Source organism: Larus michahellis, chromosome 2 (genome assembly GCF_964199755.1).
Source record: "Larus michahellis chromosome 2, bLarMic1.1, whole genome shotgun sequence".
Classification (NCBI taxonomy): Eukaryota; Metazoa; Chordata; class Aves; order Charadriiformes; family Laridae; genus Larus; species Larus michahellis.
The window spans coordinates 88,230,567-88,243,491 of NC_133897.1; the positions used below are offsets into that span (position 1 = coordinate 88,230,567).

The 12,925-nt window shown below is 41.1% G+C and overlaps 1 protein-coding gene across 1 annotated transcript in view; it reads left to right on the top strand.

The window, feature by feature from the left end:
- The window catches only part of MYO10 (myosin X), a 170,160-nt gene that overhangs the window by 75,879 nt on the left and 81,356 nt on the right, over nucleotides 1–12,925 (top strand). The window lies entirely within an intron of this gene.

Genomic DNA, 12,925 nt, shown 5'->3' on the forward strand with positions numbered 1-12,925 from the left:
CAAAAACCGAAAGCAAAAAAGGGCACAAGGAAATTATGTGCCTTTGTATATTACCTTCAAAGGGACTAGTACAGAGAATGCTAAACGTTGAGGTCGTTCTCTTTACAAAAGTCTTTATGTATGTTTTTTTCTCAAAACAAATGAACCATTTTCCCTTTCAGAAAAATCCGTAAACAAAAAATGAATGGCATATATGAACAATCTTGCACGTGCAGGGGGAAAAAAAAAAAACTACTTGGTAAGAGTTTAGTTTTCTACCAGTGTTGTTAGCTTAGACTACAATACTCAATGTGAGTCAAAATAAAAAGAACATTTGTTTTCTGAGCAGTTATGCGTACACGGATGTGGGGTGCGGATGTCAGCCTTTCTCCCTTTTAAAAAGCACGTGTGTAAAAGGCGGTGATTTTTTTGAAGAGGCAAAGAATAGCCTCGTTCTGAAGAGACATGTCCTAGCTTATTTCTTTGCTTGTCAAGGCTAGTTTAGGGTATTTTGCTACTTGGTGCTCAGTGCGGTGTACGTTTCTAGACAAACAGGTTTGTGTGCTGTTAATAATGACAGATCTTCAGTTGCTGCTGAATACTCGTCCCTTCAGTTTTGCTGATTTCACTGCTCACCCTTTTTGGCTCCAGCTCATCCAAAAAATGATTGAAAAGGTGACTGGAAAAAAGGTGTGTTTTGAAATGCATATGAGAGCTTCTCTGTTGTCCTATATATGTAACCAGGACCTCATGTAAAAAGCATCATCTTTTCTCTCTCTCCTCATTGGTACCCCACTCCTGTTGTGCCAGTAGTAATGTTTTAGTAGGATAGGCCTCCAGGAACAGAAACCCCAAGAAAAGATGATTAAATAGCTTGAATAATTTTATGAAAACTTGATAGATACATGAGCACGTGTTGTAGGAGGAGGTATTGTCAGCGCAAAATGAACCGTGTCTTTTCAAGCCAGAATCTCTTAACTGTGTTGAACAGTTCAATGATATTTTAATGTTTGATGTTAAAAAAAAAAAAAAAAAAAACGGACTGAAAGGTGCATTACGTTTAGCTTTGTTGAAGGCATACTTGCAGCTGAAGAAATTAGATTCCTGGTCATTCTGCTTTGGGACTAGACCAGTTCTTGTGCAGGACAGTAGAAACCATTGGAATTCATGCCAGCAGCAATCAAAACTTTCCAGATTGTACATTTGCCTTCTCCCTTCCCTCCAAAAACTCCTCTCCCTTTGGCCAGGAATTGCTTCATGGGTGTAGTGGACATACTGTCTCTTGTATCCGCCTCGGCACCTTGGCTGGATCTGTCCCCTGTGCGTTAGGGATAAATCGGGAAGGCATGTGCCCCTCTCCAGTCCGAGTTTAGGGGCTGATCATCCCATTAAAAGACTCCTTGCCGTCCTTGAATGTAAACCACCGTATAATTGCCACGTCCTGGCTTTTTAGCTTACAGGTCCCTCTTCACTTCAGCTCCGTGCACCTCCTTGTCCACATCAGGGGTGGGGGGAAAAGATAGGCAAAGGTTTATGCTGGCATTTTTTGACTTACGTGCTTGTAGTATTACGAGCATATTGGTGTGGTTCTTGAGTTTGGCAGCTTTTTGTTAGCTTTCTCAGTGGCAATGAGACCTGGAAGCACCTTTGTCCCTTAATGAGGAATGCGCTTAATTAGGATGTAAGTTTTGAGGCTCGTTTCTTCAAACACACAAAAAAAATTATATGAAGTGCAATATACTAAATTGTAAAGTATATATAATCTCAAAAATTCAAAAGAAACAATTAAAAGGAAAATTAAACAGTTGCTTTCTCAAGAAGACAATTATTTATGCAAATCTTCCACTGTTAACTTGTGTGTTTGTCTGTGTTTGAGGAGCTCTTTCTCCACCAATGAGAATTTAAGTAAATACCTTCAGATGTTTGAGTTCAGTTTAAACTTCCTTTACTTAATAACGTCTTTGTCTCACATAATCATACCCGTGTTCCTAAACTCTTCACTACTTCCTAATTAATGCTATAAAGATATTTGCTATGGATGCCAAGTTTTGTCAAACATGTCAGTGACTTTCTTTGCCGCTGCCAACAACTGCAGCTACAGAGGGTCAGCAGGGGATTTTCTGTGTTTCTTGCTGTTTTTTGAGGAGAGAGAAATATTGATTTAGCACACAGACTATGTTCGTAGCCTGAATGATGCTTGGCTCTGTACTTAATGAGTGGAGGCTCTAAGCTGAGTCTGTGCTGTTAGTGAGAAGGTGAATGACGAAAGTTGTCCGTGTCTATGTGCAACCATCTTTTTGTATCAGTGTCAAGTCTGTTGACATCTGCTTGTGATGCTTTTTGTCTGAATTTCCATAAAAGTAAAGAGTGCATGCTTTCCCTTTTTGGCCTGCGAGAAGCATGGGATGTACAAGCCCTTTCTCGATGACTTAAAGCAGGCTCTTGTCTGGTATTTTTTTGTGTTTCTTGATTAATACTGCTTTTATCTAAAAGTTTGCTTCTGGCCTATCGCTGCTTTTGTTGTCCAGGAAAAGGAGCAGAGTTAGGATGGCAGTGATCCTATGGTGCAGGGGGTTTCATTGCTACTTCCTCTCCCATTTTACTCCATCAGGAACAACTTGATATGGGAGGTCCAGCTTCTGGACATGGGCATACAAGGTTTAATGCCCATCCTTGAACGCTCAGATTACCTTCAGTGCTAGGCTGGTATGTGGCAAAATACAGAAAGATAAACACTGGTGCTAAAAGCAGAAGGTGCCCACGTTTGAAAACGGAGCCTTTTGTGAAGGCGAATGAGGGATTTCGTGGCCTCTGAAGCAAGGGCAGCTCGGGGCACGCGATGCGGAGAGGGGAAGTGCTGCGGCGGCCGTTCTTGTCGCCGTTCAAAGGCCAGTTGTTCCCAAAGCTGTTGATTCTGGTTTACTTTTAGTTAAGTACACATTGCGGAGGAGACTGGCCTAGCCTTGGAGAGGACGCCGTCAACCGCACCGCGTGGACTGTGCTGCACGACGCACAAATGACAGTGTTTGGGCTGGGGCTGGGATGAGCCGCGGTTGTCTTGTCTCTGGGGCCAGCGGTTAGCTCCTGATGGCAGGCGAGCGAATTTCAGAAGAGCAGACTGGAGAATTACAGAGCAGCTTTTGCTGAGGCGAGGGCCGGGCTGGAAATAACTGCAGTACACATTGCGCGGGTCAGTATGGAGGTTTTCAGTGTCAGATCCACCCTTGTTTGCCTGAGTTCGAGCAATAAACAAGTTTCAAAGCACGTCTGATTAGTTCTTTCCTTTTGAATTAAGCTCTGAAGTGCCAGGCAGGCACGTTCCCCTTTGAAGCGGTGATGATTTGACGCGTGCCCGTGTTGTTTAGGTGGAAAAGGTGTACCCGTGCCCCGAGAGGCATGCTGCCTGGGGTGGAGCGCTTGTCCGCCCTCCCTTGATGGGGAGAAAGGCCACCAGGTTGTCCAGCAGTTGGGTGTGGTGGCCAGGAAGGGTGAGAGAGAACATAACCTATTTTTGCTCGCTTTCAAATTAGGACTGCAGCTTGCCCGCCGATAATTAAAACCATCTGTTAGGCTTGTCCGCGTATGTATAAAAAACTTCTGTACCAGCCACGTAGACATGTAGTGCTGTACCAGCCACATCCACATCAGAGGGAGGATGATGGCAATTAGGAGCTCAGCTTTCGTGGCTGGCTTCCTTTCTGTCTTCAGCTGAAGCAACAAACAAGGAATAACTTGGATGAGAAAGCAGCTTTTCTCTGATTTTTAAGAAAGGCGTTAAACTGGAAAACTTGTCTCTTCCCTGACAAGGTTGCTTGTAGAGCTCCTCGCCACTTCATCACACTGAATGCTCAGTTATCTGTTCTTAAAAGGTATATTCAGTTACTTATGCATCAATTTTTAATTCTATTTGCATTTGTTTACTTTAGTAGCGTGTTCAGTTGTAGTTTGTTAAACTTGCAGTAATTAGACAATTTATCTCCCTCGAAGTCATGGGGGTTCCCTGAGGCAACTAGTTGATGTTTGTGCAATAGTAATCGATAATCGCTGTCGGGGTTTTTTCAAATTCTGTTTGCAGGCACAGACACTTTAGTATCTAGGTCAGTTGGTCTCGGTGACTTGTTTGTCTAGGATCTTGCACATTTGGTTTTTTCTGAGTACAGTAAAACTCATTTCAGATCCGGTGCAGTTGCTCTGTGCCATGTTACGTTGGTCAGCAGGAAGTGGATGTTGCTGCGTGTTATAGTGAGAGAATAGCAGGGCACACTAAAGTCACGGTTACCTAATACCCACAGACAGACCATAATTCATACACTTTGAAAGCACTCCTGGTCAGATGTCCTCTACCACGGACACAAGCTGCAGATGGAGGCAGAGAGACAAAGGAAGATCAGTAGAAGACAATAGCCCCAAAGTGTTTACTTACAAAAACTGTCATGACTGATTTCTTAAGCAGAAAAACTTGGATGCACTCCCTGCAGAAACTGAACCTAAAAAGAATGTGTATCGAGGACACCATTCTTGGGCAGCCTTGGTCTTTAGCCTGTCGTGCTCCGTGGTATAAATAAGTGTGGGCCATGGACTTTAAAAAAAAAAAAAACCAAACAATGGTACATGCAAATTCTGTTGTTAATTAGTACCATGAAATATATATAAATATCATACATGTACGTTTAGACCAAGTCCTTTGTTATTACACTAGCTCCTAGAACTACATTTATCCTGGTCTTGCCCGCAACCCAGCTGTGGTTGCACAGTTCTTTCTTCTCCACAAGCATCCAATGCTCTAGAGCAGTCCCAAGGAACCGGTTTGCAGGATCTGCTCTATGGTCAGTGAGGAAACCGCTGTTTATTTAATGGCTCTGCTTTTACAGTAAAGAAATTTTAAAAATGTGCTGATGAATCACAGTGTTTTTCATGCCTTCCTGTGCTGTTGGGGAAATGGGGAAAATTCTCTCCACCAGCTCCCTCGGTGGAGGTGCAGAGAGCAGAGAACAGTGTTGCTAAGAGTGCATGACAAATGTCTATACATAGCTACTTACCTCCATAATTAGCATGTTATGCTTACACGCATCAGATAATGTTTTCAACATGTAGTTCTAAGTGAGTTCCTGTCTCCAAGCATTAATTACAGCTTCCATTTCACATCTGTTACTAGAGAGCAGCAGACAAAGATCTATATAAACACAGCAGGCTCTTAATTGGAAATCTAGTGGAATTTATTTCTGGTGATTGCTGTTTCTAAAGGATGGTCAGTTATATAGATCAGCAATTGTCTGCCAAAGGCCAATTATCATTGGTTTTTGTTTGTTTTTCTTTTTTTAATACGTGTTAGAGGATGAACGTAGCTGTAATGATATGAGAAGTAAACAAACGCCATCAGTTGGTTAACCAACTTTGCTTCTGAATTCCTCCAGACTGCAGAACTTGTGGGACTGCTGATAATAACAGCAATAAAGAACATTTGCCTGAACTTTTTCCTCACAACTGGAAATACTGGGGATTTTAAAGGTGCATATTTTCAGATCCTAGCAAATATTTTGGCCTGAGGTGGTGTGATCAACATGATATCGTTAAAAAGTTAGCTGCCCAGAAAGGTCTGTGTAATTGGGTATATTGTCATGTATGCAACAGCTACACAAACACATAGATTTATATTATGGTCTGCAGCACATTAGGTACTTGTTGGTAACCTGCTGTGTGTATATGCTGCAGTAGGAATCTTACCCTCTATCATCAGTGAGATGTTCCAGTGAGACACATGGGGAGGCAGAGGAGGTCAAAGTTTCAGTAAAATACCAAAAAGCTTGCTCTTTCTGTCTGCTTAGTACCAGTATTTTTCTTTTCGTTTGGTTGGTTGGTAGGAGAATAAATAATATGTGCAGGGTCAGCGCCTGTTGACTTCCATGAGTTTTGAACGCTAGTTAAGCCCTACTTAATGATACTTTCATATTGAAAACTGCAAAGTAGGAATCTGTCATCTTGTGCAGGTTTTGTCATTGGTGATGGTATATATTGCTACAAATGCCTTCTCAGATTTGAAGGCTTGTTTCGTGTTGTTTTCTCCATACCTTTATTAAATGCCACTGCTGACTCCATAAGCTGAGAACAGAAAATAAATCAACGTGCAGAATCAAAAGGAAAATTTTTCAGTCGTTTGCATAAGTGCCAACAGCAGCTTTGCGCCTTTCAGACAGAGCTTTTGCAGTTGGCGCAGAATGCTCCTGCGTGCGCCTTTGCCTGGCTTGCAGGTGAGCTTTGCCTTCTTTCTGTAAACTCTGTTCCTCCCAGTCCCACAAAGGCGTTGAAAGGAGGGCAGGAATTTGGACTCTGAAATGTAAGCCACTTGTCTGTCACCAGCACATGTTTTCTTTACCTGAGTTAGGCTTTGACTGTAAAGCGAGCTGCACAAAATTTACTGCTTGGGCTACGCTGTCCAACTGCCTTATGCACATATTCCAGTAGTTTCACACCAGAAAGGTCACAGACAGCCCATTTAAGTTGAGAATTAATTAAATTATTTTGTAGCTATTGTCTACCTGCATAAACGGACTATTGATTCATATCTAGGCTGTTATTTTTATTTGAAAAGATGTAGTCCAGTTCTTAAAAGCAGTTTCAGCTATTTCCTTTTGATGTCTGTCAGTCTTTCCTTTTAAAAGCGAATGGAATCCAAAAGTTCCATTTAGCAGATTTTTAACTTCTAATACCATTTGCCATCTCAGTGCTAATTTCTAGACCCAGGGCTATTTGGCAGCAGTTCGGTGCCATCCAACAAGCTACCTGGCATAGACTTACATTTCAGTTATTCTGGCTTTTGATTTCTGTTTTCATGCTCTGTTAAAGCGTAATTCCTGTTCTTCCTGCTCTCCTCCTAAAAAAGCCCTTTCTATAGAAGTCTTAAAACATTAAAGGACCATGGAAGTTATGAAGATCTGGATATCCGTATGTAAAATACTTGTAGGCAGAATGAAACATATCTCCAAAGATTTGTATTAATATATATATATTTCTCCAACGTCTCTAGAACACCAGCATTTTTGTTTTCTCTGAAAAGCCCCTTCATCTTCCCAAGATGAAACTATAGGAAGGAAGATGACCTTTTTTTTTTTTTTTTCTTCTCTTGCTGGAGGGTGAATTAGACCTTCAGACAGCTCTGAAAGACTCATTTGAGCATTGTGCAACAACAAAGCAGGGAGAAGAACTAGTGTGTGGCCACAGGCCATTTGAAATGAAGTGATGAGCCATGGGGTCTCCGCTCTTTGTGGGGCCTTTTCCGATTTGAGCTAGAGATCCCGTGGTTAGAGTTAAGCTGCGCACTTGTGCACACAGATTGCTACAGCCTGATGCGCCAACCTACATTCACATGCTGGATTGCAGACCATGGAAATGACAAAAATCAATCTGATCAATCCGATCGATGGCGGTTTTTTGTTCAGGAGGTCACCTCATCTCTCCACGTGGCAACAGTGAAGAGAGATGCTCTTCTATAACTGTTTACATAAACAGTCTATGCACAAATGATCATTATCCTGACATCTGATATATAGGACTGCTACATGGTAGAGATTGTATTGTATTAGTCAGCAAAAAAAAAGCAATAAAAACAAGGAGGGTCGGTCCCTTTTATACAGGAGAAAAACTGCCAGAAACCTGTGAAGTTCTGAAATAAGGAAAGGTGTCTATCTGACATCAATATTATTTTCTGTTGTTTTGGCTTTTACCTTTGGCTGTAACAATGCTCTTTTATCAGCTTTTCTTTATATTGGCTTCATATTTCCCAACTGGATTTTTTTGTGCAGATTCTGGATAACACTCGTAGGGTTTCCAAGAGTATCTTCATCCACATGGAACAGCCTGTTCAGTAGGAGAAAATTAATTGGAAAATAAGATAAGATTAAGCTATAAATGTATCTCTTAGCCTGTGGCAAGCTCTTAGTTTTGTGCAAGTTCTTCACTATGTCTGAGCTTCTGTGGAGTTAAGCTGAAAGATGTGACTGCCTGTGTGCACTGTTTTGGGTTTTCATATTGGCAGCTAAGGTGACCAAAACCCCAGTTTTTAACCCTTAAGAAGCAGACGGATCTAGGCAGCTTCAGTTAGTTGCCTAGAGCAAAGACACTATGAATGTGCAAGGTTGAAGCTGTAGGGAGTGGAAGGATTTGCTTAGTTTGGAAGTTAAGGTATACCAAAGTACCACTTTTTTCACGAAGAGGTAGCCTTTGCCCTTGTAGGGGCTTGGGAAGAGGATGGTGTTGCTTAATACTCTTAGACTCACAGAATCATCTAGATCGGAAGGGATCTTTAAGATCACTGAGTCCATCCATTAATCTTGTACCAAGGGAAGCTTAAAGTCACATAAATTGGATTGAAGGGTCAACATAACAGACAAGGATGCATCTGATGGGGTATGCTGTTGCCCAGCAGTTGCCTCTGATTATCTGAAATCATGTATTTTAAAAAATCCAAAATTATTCCAAATTCTTCTTGTGAACTGTGCCAGCGAAAACAAGCATAAAGCCTGACTTTGAAAATGCTGTGGTCTCTTATGCCTTGGATTTGATCTGCGCTCAGGACAGGAAGGGAAAAGGTTACCAGGGAGGCAGTTGGTAGAAGAGACTTCTGCAGCTCACACTGTGGGCTGAAGCACATGGGAAGGTGCAGCTAAGCAGTATGAACGTGCCTGAGAAGACACTTTTCAGAAACAATGACAAGGAGAACATTTAGCAGGTAGGTCTTGGATGTAGGTAGCTGCCTGTTGGCACTTGATCTTCTTCGTGACGTTCTCTGTCATGTTCTGGTTCCCTTCAAAAGGTCCTCTCCTATGGATGCTAACTCTTGCACTTGTAGTGTGGCCTGTGTGTTTGCAAACACCTCGTTTTGCAATCAGTTCTACAACTGACCTTGAGAAGAGAAAAGGACAATTTAGGGGTCATAATGTTGTGCACATTGACAACAAAAATGGAGATAAAGAAAAGCAAAGCTGATGTAAATTTGGGCTGTTGGAAACCCACCATGGGTCACCAAATATGGTGAGGGCTGCAGAAGCCCAAGCATGTAAGGATGATTATAGAGTATGATATTTCCATCGTAGAAATGGCTTGATTGGTTGAAAACATATAAACTTATAGTTTAGTACTTCACTTTGATTATGGTTTTTAAGAAAGGAGCTTGGCTTCGGACATTTTATAATTTAGAGAGGCAACTGGATTCTGTCCCACTGAAATTAGCATGGGACTATTTGAAAGATGGGGTATACTTACCACAGGATAACCCAGGGTTCCTACCAAGAACAAGGGCATTAATTATCATCCTGTTTATGGCATACCCTTGCCCATTCTGTTGCCTCCCCTGAAAAGCGCACCAAAATACGGCCCAGCCATCTTTCTCCTTTTTATGCTGATGTGTATGTGGTGGCTGACCTAGTTATATGTGCCTCAGAATAAATTCAGTCATGATGACCATCAATCCCTTTACCTGAGAGAACTGGGAATGACGGAGGCTGTATCTGCAGCGTGGGGCAAACTCTTCTGTTTCCAGATTTTGCATCCTGACACCTTGAAATTTGGTGTTGAAAAGATAACGAAGTTTGATGGCAAGTTTGTGGTCTTTCAAATGTTGTCTGCCTCTGCACGTTCTGGTATTGTAATTCAGTAATGTTACTCTAGCCGTGATGGTTTAAAGGTATGAGAGATGTGTAAGTTGTGTGGAACAGTGATAAAAATCTTTTCTCATACATTGTCTGAAAGTGACATATAAGTAGCTGTCTAGTCAGCACTGCAGTTTTATTTGAAGCTTCCCATATATTAAGGGTAAGCCCAGAAAATAATACTTGTTGAATAAACTGTCAGGTTGTTAGTAATGCCCTTTTTTTAAAAAAAAAATACCCTTACTTTTCAGACAGAGAATCACTTCCTTAAGTGACTCTAGAGGTTGCTCAAAAACAACCCAGAAACATAAATGTTGAGGTATCTGTAAACATGCTTTTGTTTCTGTAATGAGATTTTTTTTTCTCTTGTCCCAAAGCAGAAAGTCTTGAAAGTGCTCTAAAGAGAGTGGGATAAAGTGCTATTTCTCAATGTTAATGTATATATCTGTAACAAAACATCTTAATTTGAAGAATATATTGATTTTTGGCGTCATTGAAAAAATACAATGATAGAAATTGAGGAATGCGGTCTCCTTGTGCCTGTTTTAATAGTGCAAGCGGTTTTAGTTTCTGTTGTGATTGTTGATCAAAGACTTAGTTCAGGAGCAGCACATAAAGCCCTTGAACAGAGTTCTCCAGCCTGCTCCTGCCCTCTCTCCCACCCTCCCTGTAGCATGAGATATGCAAAGCCTGAAAGAAGTCCTTTTTTTCCCCTCCCTTTCTTGTCCCCTATTTATTTATTTGTTTAAGAAAGAGGGAGGAATGGGATGTCTGAGATGCTAGAAGTCTATGAAGTACAGAGGGGTACCTTGATGTCGAGGGTGAAAGGAGGTCATGAGAAAAAGCGTGGAGAAAAATTGATGACCTTACACGGGAAGAGCAAGCTTGGGTAAAACACAGAAATCATAAAGGATCTTCAGAAATAGACAAGTTATTGTGGAGATGCAGAAGTCTTGACTTAAAAGGGAAGAAGTGGAAGGTGGATTGTTGCTGGATATGGAGCAAACCTGAAAGGATATACCCAAAAAAGCATCTGTGAAGGGGAAAAGATGGGGAGAGCAAGGTGGTCCTGATATATTTAGTATGTTTGGTTTATAGGATTAACGAAGTGATCTTGCATTGGGGCAGTTTCCTTTTTCATTGCTTTTTCTGTGTAAAGAACCTAAAAAATATTTTGAAGGGGAAATTTCTTACTCAACTTTTTCTTCTTTTAGTCTGAAAGCCTTTTCTACTTGGGAAAGACATTTCAAACTGTATTTAGTTGATCTATTGCAAACTTGTTCCTTGTAATTTTAAACTGGCTTGGAAAAGTGTGTTTTAACCAATAAAGCTTTTTAAATCATTTACATTTGTTTGTCATCAAACTAAAGTGAACGGATTGTGTCTTCCGTAAGAAAAACAAACAAACAAAAAAACCAAAACCAAAAAACCCTCTCATGTTAGAAAGGAATACTCTAACCATTGCAAAGTTTTTCTGGAGCATTTCTGTTGATATCAGAAATCTTTGTGACCTCTTGAACCTTGTTAAAGAACTAATTGGGTTTGAGTGTTTGAAGAAGTTTGGGATGATTTCAAGAAACAGGTTCAAAGGTGATTGCTATCAGAAGGCAACAAGCAAAACAAAAAAAAAGCATTCAGAGAACTGATGAAAATTCTCTTCCTTTCTCAAGTACGTCTTTCATTTCGACTCTTGCAACGCCATCGCCTCACTGAATGTCTAGCTGAGAAGGCAGGGCTTGAACTTCTAATTTTGAAAGCCCTCTTAGAGGATCAGCAAACAATCTTATTTCCTCTTTTTGTGCTAAAAGGGGGAGCAGGAGTGTGACTGGAAGTGTTTTGGGAGATGCGTTATCAATGTGAAATTTCAGTAAAAATTTGAAAGTGGAAAAGGAGCCCAACCTTTTAATATGGTAATCACGGTGCTGCCTTGGGATTCAGGCTGAATAACTCAATTTTCATTTATTCTTGGGTTTGAATAAATATATTAGTAGTGATCTGATAACAAGTTGTTGCTGGTTTAGTCTGTAACAAAGTAATTCAAGAGTTTGTGTGTGGTTCTGTCTGAAGTGTTGAATTGGTCGTATAACAGAGGAAAGTAAACTGTCCTGTTCATTGCAAAGGATTTAAGAAGTCAGGCTTGTGATAGGAGCTCTACAGAGTATTTCTCTGAAACACCCCTCAAATTATTTCAACTGGAAATTTTCAGAAATCCTGTCTGCTTGCTAGTGCTCTGGCAGATGCGCGAGCGTTTTTCCTATTTTCATAACCACTTTGGAGTGCGTTCATTAAAATAAGTAATTATTGACTGCTAGAATCAGATTAGAAACTGCAAAGAACAAAGAGAAAATTAAATTCCCTCTCTTTTTAGCAAAGTGGAAGTGGCATTATGTGAAAATACCTTTTCTGAAATTTCATCCAAACGGCTGCTTTGTGATGTTAGCATAATAAAGTAATTCAGAGATCCTGCTTCCGACTGTTAACTGCTTTAATTGGCTGTATGATGGTGCCTGGTGCAGAAATAGCAGTTTGGGAGACGATACCCATCCACTGAACAGCCTGGCATTTTTTGTGTATCTTTACACCGGTTTAACTTGCCGCTAAGGTGCGTGCGCTGGCAAAACTGGAAAATCTGTCCTCCAAGAAAGGGGTTGCATGGGGGGCTGCTCGGGGTCCCCACGGGGAGGGAAAGCAGAGCCCTGCGAACAGGGAGGGGGTGAAGCGATGCTCTTCTGCCTGTGGCCGCAGGTCAGGTCCCTCGGGTCCCTGGCTTTGTGGCTCCTAGAGGTGCCAGGGTAGAGGCTAGCAGGAGTAGGATCTACTGTCTATAAAGTACTGCTACTAGTGAGAGCACGTGATAGTTACTGGATGGGAAAAGTAGTAAGCCTGGAAGTGATGCAGGAAATGATCCTGTTGAGTATCCCAGGAGAAATCTCCAAAGACTTTGGGAAGATATTTCTTTTAATGGGAACTTTTTTAATAATGGGAATAGTTTTTAATAACGGTACTGCTTCAGCTCATTGATACCTTGCTGAGCTACCTTGGGTTAAAGAGTAACTGTCTCTTGGGCCAGCTAACTCCTAGTTAGTCCGTTCAGATATCTAGTTGTGGGTTGGATTATGGCACTTGGCAGGTGATAATTCTGATTGACTGTGTCTGTAAAGAATATAGCTCTTCTTTTTCTTTTTTTTTTTGTGATCTTGCCTTGGGATGAGAAAGTTGTTTTTTGAGGGCCTGAGTTTGTTCCATCTTGTATCTTTATAATTTGTTGACAATTTGTGCATGCATTAAACTTGTTCTGCAAA